A 21,119-nucleotide genomic window follows, 5' to 3' on the forward strand; every position below is an offset into this window, starting at 1 on the left:
CCCAGAGGCCAAAAGTTCAAGATCAGGGTGCCAGTATGGCTGGGTTCTAGTGAGAGCTCTTTTCCTGGCTTGCAGACAGTAGCTTCCTCACTGTATGCTCACATGACCTCTTTGGAGAGAAAAAGGATGAGCAAGCTCTCTGGTGTCACTTCTTATAATGACACTAATCTCGTGAGGCCCCACTAGCATGACCTCATCTAAACCTATTTTCTGCCCAAAGGCCCCACCTCTAAATACCATCACATTGGGGGTTAGGGCTTCACCATATGGATTTGGGAGGATGCATTACTCAGTTGTGTTACTGGTGCAAAGTTAATAAGTAATTGTATTATTATGGCTGAGACAAAGAAAGCTACTGTCTGGCCAAAAATGTTGATGCGAAGAATGTATAGTAGCTCAGTCCATGATGGAGTAAATGTCAGTCAACTGGAAACTTCATAGCATGTTCTTCATCTGTTCTCACACACTCCCACACCTCTACTCATCTACCCCTGTCACACCCACTTTAGGTTTTTAGAAAAAGAGATCACAAGAAAGTATTTGTATCAGGAATTAAATAGAAAGTGGAAAGTGACAACTTACAGGATGTTTATGGTATCAACATTGTACTTTCTATTACATTTTCTGTCCTTGCAGTAACATGGACTGATCACTGATTTCAGAATGATGAATTAACCCCCAAGAGAGCTTCATTCATCCAAGAAGTTTTCAGCTATATTCTGAATACCACAGATGGAAAGAGAACTAGTTTTTAGAAGATTTCTAATGATAGGAGTAGAAAATAAGAAGGAGTTTGTGGAGAATTATGGGTTAATTACAACACTGTTTCCCAAGCGTCCCATCTTATGTAATTTTTTTCCCCATAGAATCCATCTTTGAATGCTTTTGGGAAGTAGACTGAGATTTACAGTTGAAAACCTGTGAGCTTCTTCAGCGTCATGAGACGAGACCTATATTATCTATTTAAACTTGAACTGCACAATCTGAAAATTTAAAACACCTCCCCAATAATTTTTTCTGTTTGTTTGGTTGGGTGTCTTTGTATTTTAGTTGTGGCCCAAGAGAATAAGCAAAGCAGCCTATTGTTTTCACTTGTCATTTTGTGATGTTGGGCCATTAAGAGCCATACTGGCCATATTAAAAAAAAAAGAGAGAGAGAGATGTATCACTATCTGATTTGTGATAGAAACAGCCTTAGATAAAACATAATAGAGGCTATTTTAGCCTCCAAATTGAAAACATTTCTGCTTTTGCCTGAAGCCACAGAAGGAGGTATTTCATAAATAGTGATGGTGATAATGCAACCAGCCAAATTATTTTCTGGTTCTACCCGCATTCCTCACCCTTTCCTCAGAGCCCTCTTCCTGGAGGGCTAGGCTTCCACAGTGAGTAAGCAATAACAGTTATCTGCAGTATAGTGTGAGTGTTGATTCATCTCAAGTGTTTAGAGGGAAACTGTGCTATATGTAATTGGATATGAAGCATAAGCCTTTTTAACTTAAGACTGTGGGTTTTACTTTTTGCCACCACCATCCCGTTTTAGGAGCAAATAAAGTACTGATGTCTTAGAAATGATAGTGAAAATAGATTGAAGAGAATAAAAAGACTGGGGATATGTTGGCATTCACCTATTAAGATTAAGAATCATTACCTTAAAAGAATTTGTATTTTAGATAACAATGAAAAATACTTATTAGTTACATTTTCAATTATATTTGAGTTGTAGACTCTAACCAAGAAACACACCTGAGTTTGCCTTTGTTAAGTGCACATCTCAAAACTAAATTTAGTACATTTCAATCTTCTAGAATTAGAAAATAATAGATTTTCATGCATGTTGGTTCCTAGGAAGTAATTTAACTTTTTGCTTCAGTTTTCTCATTTCAAAAGCAAGAACATATTATTTTTATGCCAGGTTTAATAATCTATTCATTTCTTAGCTAAATTCTCTAGATATTTGTCAGAAGATTTTGTCATCGAGTGATGGGACACAATAATTATTTAATAAATTGTTGCTGTAAAGACATAAAATATGTATAAAAATAGATATCTAAGGAACAAGTATGCAGAGTTGCAGATGACAAATTGTTAAATTTCAAATACAATTAGTCGAGAAAAACCATCTGAAAATATAGTAACAGCTGAGAAATGAGTGCTACGATTAACATATTCTACAAATCTATCAATACTATGGCTCAGCATGTACTTATTACTCTATAAAATTAATAATGACAGATACCAAGACCCTATTAATATTTTAATAGTCTAATAGGCACAGGCAAGCATGCAGCAGAGAAGAATGTAAATCAGTGGTCAGGGTTGCTGGGCTATCTTGAGAGCGTATGCCAGGTGGGAGAGCTAAGTCTTCATAAGGCTTTTTAAACTTCCTCAGTTCATTCTTATATCAGCACCTAGTTTCAGAAAAGGTACTAATTTTAAACAGAAAGATGTGCTTGTACGAGGCAAAATTCATAGAGTATTTAGCATTCTTTTTGCCCACAATGTATTTTAAGATACTAATGTCCATGTCAGTGTATATCCTTACATGCTCTGCCATCTGAAAAATAGTGGAAGAATATGTACCTGAGAGTTTGAAGAAATAGAGTTTTCTGATTCTAGCACTGGCAGTCCTCTTGTTCTAATCATCTCCAAATTTATCCTTAGTAGAAATGATATAATGTATACAGACGATGTGAGATCCTTGAAAGAATAAAACTGAATGAAATAAGGAAAGAAGAAAAACATTATATAGCACATGTAAAGTACTTTGGGTGGTTCCCAACACAAAGGAGGTACACAGCAGTGTTGCTTTCCACTTTTTTTTCTTCTGGGAGGTTTCATTTCCATAGGAACCTTCACTGGACCTTCCCGTGTTGCACACAGTATATCTTGCAGCTCTCATAAAATGGCTGCCTAATTTTTATGAGATCGGTTTATTGGTTTAAGAAATTGTTTTCTACTATATGAAATTTAGATTATTTGCATTCTGTGCTATGATAAATTACATCGTAATAATGATATTTATATAATTTTTAAAGATTAATTGTAATACATTGGCTTTTAAACCTTCATTATTATGGAAATTTTGAAGAAAAAGGCACCAGCATCTGCCTATCACTCAGCTTCAACAATAATCAAAATTTTGCCCATTTTGTTTTATGTACTGCCCCACTTTTTTTCTTGAGAACATTAAAGGAAATTTTAAGTATCTTTTTATTTAACTTGTGAATACTTCAAGATAGACTTGAAACTGATGAGGACTTTTTCCTAAGGTCATCTAATACTCAGTCTATGTTTAAATTTCCCTGATTATCCTGATTGACTTTGCACATTTGGTTTGTGCAAATTAGGATCCAAATATGGTCCACACATTGCAATTGGTTGTTACATCATTACACACACACACACACGCGCGCGCACATGCGCACATACACACTAAATGCAATCAATTTGTTAGAGAAACCATGTCAGAAGTCCATAGAATGTCTCATATTCTGGAGTCGATGCCTCATCAAGTTTTATTTAACTTGTTTCTCTATTATATTTGTTTTAACTGGTAGTTAGATGTCGAGAGCTTAATAAGATTGTGGCTCAATTTTTAAGAAAGACTGCTTTGAAATAGGGTCTTTTTCCATTTGAATTCAAATTTAGCATACTTCTCAGAACATTTTGCCAGATCATAAGCTTCTTTTCTTTCTTGTTCTGCTAGAAAGCCTCTTGTACAGGCAGCTTATTAAAATAAAAGCTCATTCGTGTCAGATGCAAATACTGAATCCCTGCTAATCCCAGCCTCTTCTGCCCTGCGTATGAGACCCTGTGTGTTAACATTAACCAATTTTCTTCTAGCCCCTTCAGCCTTGGTAGAAAACTGGGAATTTCCTGACATACCTTTGAAAGATGATTTGAAAGAAGAATAATTGAGAATTGAGGAAGGATGCCTCCACCTTAGATATTGAATGTTCTGGTTCACTGTTTAAATTCAAGTGGATCAGGCATGACCATCATACCGATACCTTTACAGGTCAAAGAAGGGCTGAGACACACCCATTTTTCTGCCTCTGTACTCTTCGAGTTTAGGGTAGTTTCATGAAGTAAGTTCTAATGAGGCTGGTTCCATCATACTGAATCTCTGGACATGGCGAGGGAACCATGGCTAGAGCAGGGGAGCGAGGCAATTTCCTATCTCTCTATAACACATTACTCCTTGTATTTTAGATGTGATATCTGAGGCTTCTCTTCACAGCCACATAATACCCAAAGTCACACCAAATAGCAAAGGGATATCCAGGATGTGAGATTCCTGGAATTATTGAGAAATAGGGAGAGGCAGAACAAGTCTCCTCTCTGGTTCCAGGAAATTACAAGGCACATGCAGCTTTCCCTTTAGGTCATCAGGTAAAATCAGATCTTCTACCTCATGGTTTGCCTGACTATTCTAACCCACTAATCTTCACAACCTACTAGAGCTTTGCAGGTAAAGCTCTAGCATTACTGGACAGGCATATGGTCCCACTGCAAACCTCTCAACCATCCCTGAAACTGGAAATGCTAGATTGAAGTGCTGTTAACATCTTTTCAAATGTATGCCAGAGGCAGTTATCCTATTGTGTTAACAAGACCATAGGTAGAAAGGGCTCCTGACAATAGCTTCAGAGAGAAGAAGGCTGTGAAGTGCTTTATTGAACAGGGGGGCTTTCTTTAGGGACTAAATTTAAGTATCTGAATGTTTCTCTTTTATCGGATGGGCTATGGAATAGCGACTTTGAATTTTGACTTTGAGCTGTAGGAATACAGAGACTTTCCTCATTCTTTTAGCTTCTGGTTGCTCATTGTTTTACTCATTACCATTGCTGGGTATGCGACCTCACTGGAAGGTCGGTCACAGAAACTGCATATCTGAAAATGGAGAAAAAAATACTCAGCATTAGCTTATCTAATCCTATAAATCCCTGTTTAAAATTAGTTTTGTCAACTTGATCTTTGGCCAATTTAGGCTGATGCGTTAACCATTTTTCTTTATTTTTTCTTAAGAAATAGCTTTGCCATGTAATAGGTATTACTGAAAATTCTGTTATTCTTTTTTTCCCTAATTAACTACAGGTATGCAATATAGTAAGCAATTCTTTCTCTAACTTTTAAATATGTAAAGGCTTTTAAGTTGACACTCTGGTAAATGACTATTTGCAGTATTTGTTTTTTGATCATATGATTGTTCTTTTGATAGTTCTATAATGTGTGTACAGAGAGTATAGGTAATGTGTATGCAGGAGTAGTGTGACTACAATGAGTCATGTGTGTGCAATAGGGTGCGAAACTACCATATAAGTGAGAAGAGAGAATAGCATTCTACTTCTTTTGGTTTTGAACAAGTCATGTAATGAATAGAAGTTAAATTGAAAGGAAGATGTTGCTTCAGGCTTGAGTTTATACGAATAACTAATTTTCAAGATTCCTGTCCATGTTATTGCTCAGTATTTCTCAGGGGTAGCAAGATCTAAGCTAAAAATTTAGTGTTTTATTAGACTGGCCAGTAGTTTGTCGGTTAAGCATACTTAAAAGTTGGAAAGTAATACATCAATGTCTGTACTCAATGGAAGGCAACAGTATCATACCTCTTAGAGTCAGTCATAGAACTTTATGGCTAATAAAAGACCTAAGAAATACTACTGTTCAATAATCTTACCTTGTACATGATGAAACTGAAGCTCCTGAGTTTTTCCAGATCACTTGGCTACTTAGTTGCTGAGCCTAGTAAGTTTTTCCCCCAATCTCTATGCTTTACTAAGTTTAGTTAACACTGAGTAAGAACGGCTTTAGGAACTACTAGTTTTCGTTTGCATTTTTTAAACCTCTCTATCATGGATTATTTCTCATTTTACAATAAATGTTACTTTGATGTTCAACATTGGTACTTAATCCTATTATTTGGTAAATACTAAAAAAAAATCAACATGTTAAGTTCCTTCAATACAATGTCAGATTATGAATTCTTTTGCTGTCCATTCTGAAATTGTAAAAACGGTGACTAGCTCCATTACATTGTTTTACCTGAGTTTTCATCAGCATCTAAATTATTTATGTTTATCAATGCAGGGAGGACAATAATCATTCAAATAGTAAATGAAGAATGTTGGTAATTATTTCCAAAGTCAACAACAAATCTTTTGCCCTTCAGACTATTAGATGGAAAATATAAATAAAGTGGCACCTAAAATGTAGAATCAGTTTCTGACTTGAGACCTGGTATGGACATAACTTTGCTAGAAGAGGAAAGTATTCCTTCTATTCCTCTTCTGTGTGCTCATCCAGATTTTGTTTTTATCATTTAGTGTTTTCCATGTATTTAATTCTTTGTTTTTCTTTTAAACCACTTAATATTGAGATATGATGGGCATACAGCTTTTTATATGTTTTTATTTAATTATACAACCTGATGAGTCTGGAGATAAGTATACACCCATGAAACTGTCTCTATAATCTATGCCTTAAATGTATCTGTCACCTCCAAAAGATTCCTCCTGTCCTCTTTATTTGTTTATTTTTATTTATTTAATTCTTATCAGTTGACACTGCTTTTGAACAGAACCTTTCTGTAATTCATGAACACCATTTGCTTTTTGTTTTATCATATTAATTTGCTATATCCTGGTCATTCTCTGTGAATATGTACAATTTGTAAGCTGGGCAATTGGTATGTACTACCTAGTAGTGTTTAGCCCATATTCATTTCCTTCTGTTGCATAAGCAGTTCTGGCTTTTAAGCAAACAAAGGAGTAAATTTTTGTATATATGTATGAAGCTAAAATAAAAAGGCTTGACTATCAGGCATGAATCAAATGTGCTTTGCCAACTAATCCATTATTTGAGAATTATCTGGGACTGCATGAATTAATCTTGATCATGTTTATTCTTTAAAAAATATCAACAGTTAAAAATTGCATATCTTATTTATTAAAAATGGTTTTAGAGCTTAGATGTAATCTCTTAAATGAAGGAATAAATATAAGAGCAGGATGATCCAGCTAACCATTTTTCTTCCTGAAAACTTGAAATAAATGGAGATCAGGAATGCTAGACATCTGTAAATAAATCAGAAGTCTAATGACATTTCTAATATTTTATTAACAAAATTTTCTCTTGATTTATCTATTTAAAGTAACTAACAAGGTATTCTCTAAGTACTGAAACATAAATTACAAACACACAAACTTGATTTGTGTTAATGGTGGATAATATGTGGGATACGGCAAGTTATAACAGATTATGCACTATTTCTTGAGTAGGGGGTAGGAAAAGTACTAAGAAAAGGCTGCCTTAGGCTTCATTTGTTGATATATAGATGATGACTGTCTTCTAAGAAATGATATAGTCCTGGTGATGTGAACTTTCACTTCTATTCCAGACACCTCCAGATTTTAGTGAAACCTGCTCGACAGTTCTGAGTGTCTTCGTGTCTCTGTGATGAATCAGAAATATTCAGGTCTCCACAAGGATTGCATAGGATTAAAATGAAAAAAGATCCACTTAGGCAAATTTGGGGATCTCTCTGATCTCTAGCAGAATGTCGACATTTTCGTGTTTCTCGTAGCACATTCATCTCCCCCACCTCCTAGACACTCAGTGACACCTACTGCCAAGTCCCAATTCTGTGTCAATTCAAAATATGCCTTCTGTATTCTTTACCTGCACCACTGTGCATGGTTCTGTAAATTGGCACATGTTTATTTTCCAACCTTGAGAACTTTTGTTTGCCTCATGCACTGTCTCCCTGTTCTTTGCAAGGCTGTCCTCTTCTGATCCTTTAGGTCTCATCTAACTGCCTTAGAGAAACCTTTCCTGATCTCCCCATCTAAGTAGGCTCCTCCCTCACCCAGGAGCCAGTTCATTTATTTCATGACACTTTGCACTCTACAATTCTTTATTTACTGTTTGCCTGACGTATTGTTTGTCTCCACAACTAATTTCTTATGCATAGGTAAGCATCTGTTTTATTAATTACTGTAGTGTAGTGCTTCCTGGCACATGGTAGGCACTCAGGCAGAATTTTTGTATAAACTAATAAATTATAAGATTGCATTTCTTTAAAAAAAAAAAAAAGGCATGGACTAATAAAAAGCACTGCTTTAATGAATGTGGGCATAGCCCAAGGGATGTCCTCACTGATGTCAGGTTGCATATACCTTTTAAATAAACTTCTTATGTGTGGTTAGATAGTTAAATAGACTTTTGTGTTCTGAATTCAGGACATATAGCAATTGTTAAGCTATTTTAATGACGGTTCTCAACCTCCCTTTGTCAGCAGGTGCACACAGGCTGAAGCTCTGTTGGCATGTGCTGTGAACACAACCAGCATTGTGTATAGCTCAAGTCCAGGCTGTTCATGTACTACTTTCTTCCATATTGGAATGCAAGTGAGTGAGTTGAATATAAGGATATCAGAAGTATTACTTTGAATCTGTTCTAATTTATACTAAAAAGTGAAAGATAAAGATGCTATCTGGAGGATACTGGAGAAGCCCAGCATAGCTCTGGCCCATAAGTTTAATCTAGATGGAAGAACAAGATATATGTAAAAAACAAAAGTTTATATACATGCCAAATTATGTAGTCCTAACAAATAAAAAACAATGGCTTTTTGCCATTATGGTTTCTAGTGTGGCTTGGAATATATTTTTTAAAATTTTTGAAAAATAATTTTACATTTTAGAGGAGTTGCAATGATAGTAGAAAGTTTCCATAATAAACTCAACTTCTCATAATGTTAATACCTTACATAACCATGGTGTAGTTATCAAACTAAGATATTACCAATAGTATATTACTATTAACTAACTTATAGACTTTATTTAGATTTTCCAAGTTTTTCCATTAATTTCCTTTTTCTGTTCCAGGACCCAACCTGGAATACCACATTGCATTTAGCCTGTATGTATTTTAATAATGGACGAGATATAAAAGTAAGAGGGAAAGCATTTTGTCTGTACTCAGATATCACTGTTGTTAATATTTTGGTGTATTCTCTTCCTAACACACCACATAAGCGTGCATCACACACATTTCAGGTTCAGAATGCTTACCTATTTTGCCCCCTATTTTTTAATCGTTTAACAAATCTATTATGTCTGTGCTATTAATTAGTGTTGGAAACTGTTTTAGGTGCATGTAATTTTTATCGTATGGATTTAGTTTAAGCTAACATTACCAGATTATTGAATGCTTGTTTCCATTTTTCTTCTTATAAATGACATTGTGATGATTTTGAGTGTGCATGGACTCTGGGCAGTATTCATATTTCTGCAGGCTGATCACAAAGAAGAATATATAATGTGAAGATCTATCTCCTTTTATTATAGTTTTTAATGCAAGAGGAACACATTTAAACGGTACTGAAATCTGTAATATTGAAAATGAAAATCTTCCCCTGCTCTGGTAGACTTACTTCCCTGAGGAAAAGAAAGTAGTGTGAGGTCTCTGGCCTTCACCTGAGTCAGTGTGACTTAAACAACTAGGTGTGTTTCCAGCAACCAAGTAAAAAAGCAGCTTTGACACTGAGCTTTTCATAAATGTTCAAAGTTGCAGTGAGTTCTCAGGAAGAATATCTCAGCCTCATTATCTTTTGATTTGTGGCCAAGGGTGGCTTTGCTTGGGCATTTCCTGTGATTGGGGTTGGCTGTTTTTATTTTCAGGATTTGTCACTGCTCATTTGTCACAGAGGAATCAGTTTCATTACTAGTTAACAGTCTTCAATGCCAGGGAAAAAGAATCCCCTGATTGTCCCTGCCTTCTAGAATAGATAATTCATTTGTTCCCAGGACACTAAATCCTGTAGGGATAAGCCCCCAAGCTACCATCAGCTGACACTGTCCTTGGCCATGAGAGTATCCAGGAAACATCATAGCACTCCTGGCTCACAAAGCTGCAAGCCACAGTAGCTAGACTAGGAGCTCACAGTTGATGTTGGGGTTTATTGCCACCAGGGAACAGAGTATAGGTAAGGAAAAAAGTGGGACCTCTGAAGTTGGACAGGCCTGGACTCAAATCCTAATAGGCAGGATCCAATACCTACTAGGAACTCCGACTTTAAGCAAGTAACTGAGCCCCTCTGAACCTGAGCTTTCTCAACTGTGAATGTAGGTTGTTACACCTGCTGTTGTATAATTTGGACAAGATATCAAAATGTCTGGTACAGTGCCTGACACATAGTATGCCATCAGAAAAAAATTTGTTAAATAAAGGAATGGGTGAATGACTCACGGAGCCAGTTGAATACCCTATTTTTTAAAATAATTTTACAGCCATTTATAATAGAAAGCATGAAAAATATCAATGCAGTGAGTTAAACGTCAATTTCATTTCTTCCCCAGGGAGACAGACAACATAAACCAACTCTAGCTCACTAACATAAAAGGAATTTATTGACAGGACACTCAGGTCCTGAAATCTAAGAATTAAAACAACCAGTCTTTGGATGAGCTAGAGACAGGCAACTTCACGGTCTTCAGAAGCACAAAATTATGGAGCCTTTCTCTAGATCACTGACATTTGTATTTCTCATCATTAGTGAACAGTCATCAGGTGAACTGGCTCTGGACAGGAAGGCAGGGGCATGTGGCATAAGCATGGCTTCTGGGGACCCCTCCTCTGTATCAGGGGCAATTTCCAGGGCAAGAGGACTATTGGGAGCTGGTAGTCTCACATATTTAGATTTTACAAATTGATTCTGTCTGTTTGTCTTTCTGTCTGTCTGTCTTCAGGAAACTATTACTATGAGGAAAATAATGAATATATCCATCATCTCTGGAAGTTTCCTTATACCTCTTTGTATTCTCACCCTCCCACCCCTCCATGCCCCTCTACCTGTCCCTAGGCAATCACTGATTTGCTTTTGTCACCATAGATTACTTTGCACTTTCTAGAATTGTATATAAATGAGATCATACAGTATGTACTCTTTCTTGTCTGACTTCTTTCAGTCAGCATAATTATTTTGAAATAATTATTTTGAACTCAATTAATCTGTGTTATAGCATGTATCAGTAATTCATTCCTTTTTATGGACAAGTAGTATTCCATTTTATGGTTATACCACAATTTGTTTATCCATTTACTTCATGGACATTTGGGTTTCTCATCTGGGGCTATTATCAACAAAGCTGCTATGAGAATTCATGGACACGTTTTGTCTTGTGAAAATATGTTCTCATTTCTGAAGGACCTGAATGGGTGGGTCATATTTTAGGTGTATATTTAACTTTTTTCAGAAACCGCTAAGCAGTTTTACAAAGTACTTGTACTCTTTTACATTCTCATCAGTAATGTGTGAAAGTCCCTGTTGTTCCATATCATATCCTTACCTAAACTTGGTATGTATCCAGAATTTATTTAATAAAAAAACCCTCTCAAAACTTAATATTAAGAAGATTAACAACCCATTTTTTTAATTGGTAAAAGATTTTGACAAATAATTTACCAAAGAAGATATAGTCATTAGAGGAATTAGAAAAATGACATGCTTATTCAAATGGCTAATGGTAAAGGGGAGGTAATAATTTTACATTGTTATGAATCCCACGTTAAAGATGAGAAAGCTGAGGCTCAGAGAAATAAGTAACCAGTTATTGAGTGGTGAAATGTGAATTTGAACCCAGGCTTGTTAACCCCTGCTTAACCTCCGTGCTGTACAAGCAGGTCCTTTGAAGAAGGCTTCAAAAGCCAAGATTGGCAACAGGAGAACTCACTTATTACTTAAGAATGCAATTTCCACTTTTTCTCCTGATGGGACAGCCTGCTACCAGTCACAGTGGATGTTGTGGAACTTCACGTTTTGGCATAAGGATAAAATTTGTGTTTTTTCCGACATCCACCTTTGTCTAGTTGTCTCTTGAGAAGAGTACTTGAAGTATAGAGTGCCCACCAAAGTTTCATTGGTCCAACAAAGATATAGCCCTTTTTAACCATGATGGTTAAGAATATGAGGGGTTTTTTGGCTCAGACAAATCTGAGTTTGAATTACAGATCTACTATTATCTGTGTGATCCTGGGCAAGTTACTAAACCTTTGAACTTTGACTTCATCGTCTATAAACTGGGAATGATACTGACCTTACAGTGTTTAAAGGTTTAGAGATGCTGATGTATATAGAGAATTTACCACAATGTCATGTACTTAATACATTCTAACACTATTACCATGTCACAAACAATAATATATAATCACACTAAGAATAGGTGTGTTAAGCTTCTCACTACAAAGCCTAAATAACACACTAACTCATCACTAACTAATGTCTTGCATCTCTCTGGAGACTTGCTCCTTCACTGAGGAAATTCTAATCCACCGACAGATGATGGCATATAATTCTATAAGAATTATTAAGAAATCAGTGAAATATTCATCCTTTAGTTGTAAACATTAGACATATTCTTTGGAGGGAATATCTATGGTTGCTGTGGGGCCACATCAATTAAATATCTGGTGGAGTTTTTAGAGTTCAATATCAGGTATGCATGGTGTAAAGAAATCAAAGTAACTGTAATAAAGAGCTCCATGGAGCACTATTACTCATGCTAAGATGACTAAAGACCGGCTGCAGTTCTGTGTGGCTTATAAACCTTATCAGGTGCTCACACCCAGTATAATCCCTTCATCCTTTACCTGCTCTGACTCCACCAGCTCTTTTTCCAGGCCCCTGAAAGTGCTACTGTAGCTACCAATGATGCATTTCCCTCTGTCCTATTGTTTTTCTTCTGAAACAAAATCAGTATTTTTAGTCCCTACTAAGGGACCTCAGCAAAGCTTCCTCCAAGCACTTGGATGTAAGATTATGAGGGGAGACAAGCCGGTTTCTCTACGGGATGCCTCCAGCAACTTCCTCTCAGGTAGTCCAGTAATGAGCTAGCCTTGCAGAGAGAGCCAAAAGCTCTACTGGATGGCACCAATGCTGATATGCAAACTGCCCAGAAGATGGGCCCTGAGAAGAGAACGTTTTTCACACAGACAAGGCTGTGCCTTTTCAGACCTACTGGGTCAGGTGATCTCTGTCACCTCCTAGCTATAAATATATGAGGTGGCAAGGCACTGGGCGGTCTCTCTCCTGGAGCATGATTTAAATTGTTCCAGCCATGCAAGCTTAAACAGGACACACTCAGCTTAAACCATGGGATGGTGAGACTAGGGGACTGTCTTTATCCTGTGCCTTGAGCCCAAGTGTTGACAATTTCTTCATTTGTGTATCATTGTGGTGTTTGACTCTGTCTCTTTTGCAACAGAAAAATAATAACTTGTTCTTTCATAATCTGACTTAAAAACAAGCACAAAACACTTTAGAGTGGAGATATCTACATTCAACTCCAAAGCCAGTAAGATATGCCCTCAACTTATCTGATGATCCATTCATTCCTTTTTATTTATACTGTGGTAAAATACACATAAAATTTACCATCTTTGCTATGTTTAAGTGTACAGTTTAGTGGTAGTAAGTACATTCATATCATTATGCAACCATCACAACCATCCATCTCCAGAATTCTTTTCATCTTGCAAAACTGAAAGTCTCTACCCATTAAATAATAACTCTCCATTCCCACTCTTCAAGCCCCTGGCAACTACCATTTTTTTTTTCTGTCTCTATAAATTTAACTACTCTACATACCTCATATAAGCGGAAGCATGCAGTGTTTATTTTTTAGTTCTATTCATTCTTAAGTTTTATTGATAGAATCAGAAGTTAGCCAGTCACTTTCTAGAACCCTTAGCAAGGGAATTCGTACAGACAGTTGGGTGAATCCTGCTGTTTATCTTGATGCCATTAAATATATATATATCTGGATTTCTTCTGATTCCATGTTTACAAAGCAACCATCTGATTATTGTACGGCTTTTTACAATAGATACAATTAGCTGTCTTCCAAACATCCATCCTGTTCACATTGTATGGCATTGCATTGTAGTTTCGATGGTATTGCCATCCCTTAACTCCAGAGATTGGCATTAAACCAATTTTCACAAACCCATACTCTTTGTCACGGTGATTGATTCAGGAATGGATACTGACCTAGACCTAAACTAATTCTCTGGCTATAGTGATTAGTTCGTGGATAGGTAATTTAGTTCAATAAAAGTGGAATCTAGGACCTTTATTTGATGACTGGGCAGAAAGAAGCCATCCTTCTTTTACTGAAGTTGAAAAAAAATACATATCATCTTATTGCTACTGACAGCCATTTTGTAGCCATGAAAAGAAGTAGCCCTAGGAGGGTGCCAGTATGATGGAAAATAGAGCCAAATAAATGGAAAGAAATTTAATCCTTGGCGATAGCCTTCAGCTGCTGGATCAAGCCTTGCCTGGAGCACTCCCTACCACAGACCCTTTTGAGTTATATGAGTCAGTAAATTCTTTTTGTTGTTTAACCAAACTGAACTGGGGTTTCTATTGTTTTTGAGTACCTCCTGATGTGAAAAGGGTCAGAAAATAATGGTTAGATGGGTTTGACATATTTCCTTTGATACTAATTTCTCACTGTGAAAAAATAAATTGGTATTTTGGTTTTACACATTAGTTTCTTTAGCTTGTTTAATGTGAGATGTGGAGTCATTCTCAGAACCCTGACAAAATTCTGTTTCTGACTTCGTCCTACTGGGGACCATGGTATACTTTCAAGGTAATGAAAATCATCCTGTGGAGACATCCTGGGAGAAGACCTTAGTGATTATACATGGTCTGCCTTGAAGGTTCTCCTTGAACTTGAGCTTCTGTTTCATCCCTTTGAATTTCTGTAGCCATTAGAAATTCTTTTGAACATCAGTGATTGTTCTAAAATAGCAACTGCACTAGTCGAATTATTGGCCACCTGGTCTCTGACAATTGGCCTCACATCCTGGGAGTTTCCTACCTTAGGTCCTGTTACATTCTCAGTCTGGTAAAAGGTAGCAAAGTCTTCTTCCTATAAATTCTAAACCCTTTGTGTGTGGCCATGATGGAAGTCACGATCTAACACAATGCCTAGTAAATAGGGTGTCGACTCTGAATCTGAGGGACCCCTCTAGTTCTTCCACTGGCAGCCCTGAGGAAGTTAGAAGATACCAAGTTCATAGAAGCTAAAACTTTTCTTGGTCTTGTTTAACAATCTTTCTAACTTAACCAGAGGCCTTGGACCCTTCTTGTGTCATAATTATGTGTTCTCAGTGTTTTTCCCCTTCCTTCTCCCCTTAAAGAAATCTATGGATCATTTCTCCTCCTTCTGCTTTTGCTGGATAAAATATATATTACACATAGAATAGAAACAACATGTTACCAATAGGGTTGCTTCTACATGATGTGTTCATGAAGCATTTCTTCCTAAAGGAACTCAAAATGCAAAATGAAGATGCTAACAAAAGATTGCAATTATATAGAAAACCTGAGTATTTATTGGTTTTAATTTTGCCCTGGAAGTTGAGGGTTCCTTAAATGCAGGGAAAGTTGTGGATAAATTAGGTTCAGCCATCCTTTGGGAAATGCTATAGACAGACACACATTCCTTCACTTGTAGCTAAATGCAGAGCTATTTGCCCTGCCAGCACCAAGATAAGACACACTTGGAATTCCTGTCTATAAACATTTAAATCCAGTCACTCTAAACCTATTGCGGCCCTGTCTTGTATTTTCTCATTTCCAGTGACGGGATCATTTTTTTTCTGAGCATGCTGTGTGAACTGGTTGAATAGAGTGCCATGAAGGTCTTTAATAAATTATGAGTGGATTTATGGGTTCCGCTCAGGGCCATCGTAGGTTGGCTGAGTTGAAATGAAATGGGACATATTTATCTGGAAGGTCCAGGGGGTCCTAGGTAGTAGAGAAAGATTCATGAATGGAAGCTATGTATATATATTACTATATAGGCTCCTTACTCTACATGGACAATTGTCTCTAAAGTTGAATAATCTCATCACATTAAAGTGACACATTGTCTAATTGGTTACTTGAGAAAACTTCTTCCAGTTTACCTTTTACAAAATCATAGCAGTGAGCAAACTCTCAAAGTCAGCCCCATGGTTAAAAGAGAAAAGCATCAAAGCAATAAAAAATAGATGGTCCTCATTTATATGCTGAACATCTCTAAGAACAGATCTTTCACAATCTGTCTCATGACTAGCATTTTCCAGCATGTTACATTCCCCAGCTCCTGTACTCTCATTAGGAGGAGGAGATGACTGTAGATGAAAGGTCAGAACTTCTGCCAAATGTGGCCACTTCTATGGATGTCATTGGTTTTGTCAGTCCATTGTAACTTTCCATACTCTTTTATGAATAAACCTCTTGTGAGCTGTGCTCATGAGAAAACTGTGAAGATGAGTGGGAGTTGGGTTCTAAATTAAAGAGCAGTGTTTTCTTAAATTGGGGCCAAAATGTTAGCAAAAGCAGTGGTGCTTGGAAATTATTGCTGAAATAACTGGAATTCTTGAAGGAAAGTTCAGAAACCCTGAAAGTCTTGTATATTGAATATGTATATTGAAAGGAAAGAACTGTTCCATCTCCTGCCCAAAGCAGTTATGTGGACCTACTTCCTAACTGAATGATGGTGGTGTGCATTGTGCCTCTACTTCTCTTGCTATGGAGTTTCTCTTTCGCTCTCTTTTGATATGGTTGCCAGCTAACACGGATGTTTGCTATCTGTCCTCATTAAACTTGTGTGCTCAGTTTATGTCTCTCAATCCAGTGATATTATAACTCGTCACACCATTTAGCTAATGACTAATGTTTTTGAAGCAAAACAAGGGCAATATTATCTAAAATTTATTTTTATTTTTATTTTTCCAAAAGATCGCTAAGATGACTATTATTTTGATGTGGTTTGTGTACTAGAAGAGTTCCCGGTAGATAGTGCAAAGGACAAGGGGAAGAGTTAAAGAGAAAAGATAATGGGCAAACTCCTCTTTGTTGGCAAAAATAATATCGATGTTTTGCAGCTTCCAAAGTGTTGTATACCTGTTTGCATTTACCTTGAAGCCCGTGTGCTTTCTGGTGAGTTTTTGTGAAGGTCCTACTCTGTATGAAGTAAAGGCCAACAAAAGAGCGATATCCAGTGCATGGGATGGAACTGTCTCTCTTTCCTACAGAATCAAGTAATAGAATGAGTCTGGACATTTGTCAGAGATGTCTTAACACTAGAAGCAGTTTTTTGAAAGTAGGCAGCATTGCTTTTTAAGAGACTCCTACGAATATGTCACACAGGGAAGCGTTTCCTTATAAAAATGTTAAAAAAAAAAAAAAAGTCATCTTCGAAGAGGTGAGGTTGTATACTGGCGCCTCTGCCTGGAATACCTTTCCCTTACTTGGCCACCTGCAAAATCCTGATCACCTATCAAGCAAAGCACAAGGGTCTCTGACCTCTCTTTCCTATGTAGAATTGTTCTTCCTTTGTTTTCATAGTATATTTAGTTCTTTATTTAGTTCTTGTCTCTGTTATAATACCTTTCAGAGTAGAACAAATATCTGTTGGCATACCTTATGTCAGGAACTGGGCTAAGTGCTTTAATGATGACTCTTTATAACCACCTTAGTATTATCTCCATTTTACAGAAGAGGAAATGAGATAACATATGAAAAATGTTTAGTATCTAGCATAGAGTAAAACTACAAAATACATTATTAGAAGTAATTAACATTGTGTGTTTACATTTTAATCCAATGTCCCTTTGACATAGGGAAGTCTTACTCTTTGTAGTTCTAACACCTAACAGAGTGCTTGGAACTGAGTAGGTGCTTAATAAATCTTGGTTAAAGGTGTGAGTTATTAGCCAGTTGATCTGAATCTTCTTTATGTTTAGAGTGGAGCATAAGTATTTTATGTTAGATAGAAAGCAGAACTTTCTATTTTTTATGAGGTATTTTTCTAATTAGAAACATAATAGAGGTTCATTGGAGAAAATTAGGACAATATAGAATATGTAATTTTCACAGTCATCTATCACCCAGAGACAATTTTTCTTCCACTCTTTTCTGCATGCATTTTTACTCTGACATTATACTATGTACATAGCTTTTGTGTCAATTTTGCGCTATTCCAATATCGTATTTTTACATGTCATTGAAAACAGTAAACTTTACTTTTAATTGACATATAAATAAATGTGTTTATTATATAAACTTATCCATTCCCTTTTTGTTGAATGTTTAGAATGTTTTTAATGTTTCACAATGATAAATAACACTATAATGAATATCTTTGTTCATATCTAAGTATTTATGCACCTCTTTGATAACAACTGCTGGTATAGGAATTTCTAGAAATGGAATTAGTGGTCAAAGTATTTCAATATTTTTAGGCTCTTGACAAATATTGTCAGTTTGCACCCAAGAAAGGTTGTAGCAGTTTATGCACACACAAGCTGTGTTTGGGCACACTCACTGATGTTGTTATTACCTTTTACAGCTTTACTAAGTTGATAGACTGAATAAGACATTGAGCCAGATTCAAAGTCTGCTTATTGTACATTTCTATTTACATGACATTCTGGAAAAGGAAAAACTGTAAGGAAAAAATTGAATCAGGATCTGGGCATGAGGAAGGGATCTGAGGGAACTTTGGAGGGGTAATGGAAATGTTCTATTTCTTGATTTTGATGGTCTTTTCATGAGTGCATGTATTTGTTAAAACTCATTGAACTATACACCTGAACAAAGTGAATTTTACTGTATGTAAATTATACTTCAATAAACTTGGCTTTAAAAAAATGACATTGCTTTGTGGTTTTAAGTCACAGTTTTTTTGCTTTCCAATAAAACTGAACAGCTTTATACTTAATATAAGTCATTTATATTCTTTCTTTGGAGAATTCTCTTTTTATCCCCCAGCAGAATTGTCAACCGAGTCTGAGAGTTTTTCTCATTAATTCGAGTGATCTTTTAATATTGTCTGTCATACCTGCTAAAAATATTTTCCTAAGTTTCTTTTAATTTTATTAGTGAATATTTTATGTATTTATTTGATGTAGCCCAATCTAAAGACATTTACTTTAGTGGTTTCTTTAATTTTTTAGCAGAACTTCCTGATAAAAACCTTTGGAACACTGAAATGTTTCCTTAAATTCTACTTCGATTTTTATAGGGAATTCACCACGTATGGCCTGGGTAGACTTTTCAAATTAAAAAAAAACTATCTTTGTGTAAGTATAGTTGACCTTCCTGAAAGATGCTCATTGGGTTCATCCTTTCATTCTATTTCTTCTGGTACCACTGGGTAAGTGATCGGAGCCCATGCCTGTGACCTAATGGTCCCATTCTTTCCCCACAGTGGCAGCAGCAACAACTAGGCATCATGTTCTGCAAAGTGATTTATAGCAATAGAAATGTAATAAAACCACAATAAATGGAAAACTTCATTTTACATTTTCCTCTGTTCTCTGTTCTTCAGTTTTTGGAAGTTCTGTTGTCTTGATTTGTTCCCTAATAGGATTTAGGGAAAAAATGTTACTTCACTTGTACATTTCAGTAAATATTTATTGAATGCTTACTACGTGCCTGGCACTTTGCTAGGTGCTAGACATACAGTGGTGGATAAGATAGACTAGGTGCCTCTTCTCTCAGAACTTACTGACTGGTTTTGTGGAGAGATATGAGTAAGTATCAAACAATGCCATAAAATAATCAGAAAATATGCTGAGTCCTATGAAACAAGCAAAGAGGGTGTTGGCCTTCTGCTGCAAGAGGAGATGCAAAGAGAGGCAGGGTGCTCATCTTCTCACTCTAATCTGAAAAGTTTTATTTGGCTTCAAGCTTCCAGTAAATTTTCACATCTAGGAAGACTTCAGCAGAAGAAAAACATTTACAAAACCAGTGCCCTATGGAAGTATAAATAAATGTGAAATGCTAAGTGAGCTTGGGCAAGGCCAAGTTTTCTCATCTATGAAATGTTACCTATCCCAGGTGTTGCTGTGAGAATTAGCTAAAATAAATATGTAAGAAGCAGAAGAGATACAGGTCAAAGAATCTGGAGGCAGGCAGCCAGGGTTCAAATCCTGGCTCCTCTACTTAATAACTGCTGCTATTTCAGTTACGTTGTTTATTCTTTCTGTGCCTCAGTTTCTTCATGTGTGAGATGGGGATGGTAATAGTCCCAACCTCATAGGGTTGATTTGAGAATAAAATGAGAAAAAATATATATATGGCTCTTAAAAAAAAAAAATAGAAAAAAAAGTCAATGACTAGTAAAGTATTAGCACTTCAAAAAAATAGTTATTGGTGCATGTAAATATTCAGTCAAGTCTAGCTTCTATCATCATCATCATCATCATCATCAAGTACAGGTCCTAACATAAGCATAGAACAAATTCTCATGTATTATAACCATGTAGTCAGGTTACCCTGGAACAGCCAGGCTCTGGGACTATGAGGAATAGATACATGGCCTAAAGAAAAAAATGGGAGCAGCACAGTGGCAATAGATTTTCTGTGTAAAAGGGGTCAGGGATCTCATCTTAGTTCCAACCCCATTTCCCTTCCCATGCTTTACCGGGGAGAATGACCTTGAAAGAGGGAGAATTGCACTCTGAATAGACAGAACAGCCTTGGCTGCAGCCCAGCTCCACCACCCAGGCACAGAGAGCCCTCTGATGTCTCTTGAATGATTTAGCTTTATTGCCTATTGTCTCTCCAAATTGCCTTTAGGATGAATGTCCCAGCCAGAACCCATAGAGAGGACACAAGCTTCCCAAGTACCTCACGAGATGCAGAATGTTATGAAACATCCTTCAAATTGACCATTAATGGAGGCGGTATTTTGCACTTTACGAAGAGGAAATTACACTGCATTATAAGTTCTGCTCTCTGGCTTAGGCAGTGAATTAGATGAGGGATTCAGGCTGGGGTGCTTTCCTACTGGGCATAATACCCAATTTATTTTCATTTACATTAATTTCTCTACATCACTGCATGAGGCATTAAACTGTTAAACGCAAGCAATTCCCAATTGCTTGACATAAATAGAATGTTTAATGAATAATAATAAAAAAAAGGAGCTTATAGATGAAACTGATGTGCAAAATTGTGAGAGCATGTTAATCAACTTTTCTCATTGTGTAGAGCCCCACAAACTTTCTCTTTCTCCCTCATCCCTCCCTCCCTTTCCCTCCCTCCTCTC

The 21,119-nt window shown here is 36.5% G+C and overlaps 1 long non-coding RNA gene across 1 annotated transcript in view; it reads left to right on the top strand.

Moving 5' to 3' along the window:
• LOC112476980 overlaps nucleotides 1-18,043 on the top strand; it is a 37,240-nt gene extending 19,197 nt beyond the window's left edge. The window contains exons 3-4 of the long non-coding RNA XR_003045271.1: nucleotides 8,300-8,411; nucleotides 8,892-18,043. This is a non-coding gene — a long non-coding RNA (uncharacterized LOC112476980). The remainder of the gene's footprint in view (nucleotides 1-8,299; nucleotides 8,412-8,891) is intronic.
• The last annotated feature ends 3,076 nt before the right edge of the window (nucleotides 18,044-21,119 follow it).

The sequence above is a fragment of the Pteropus alecto genome, unplaced genomic scaffold (genome assembly GCF_000325575.1).
Source record: "Pteropus alecto unplaced genomic scaffold, ASM32557v1 scaffold222, whole genome shotgun sequence".
NCBI classification, from domain to species: domain Eukaryota; kingdom Metazoa; phylum Chordata; class Mammalia; order Chiroptera; family Pteropodidae; genus Pteropus; species Pteropus alecto.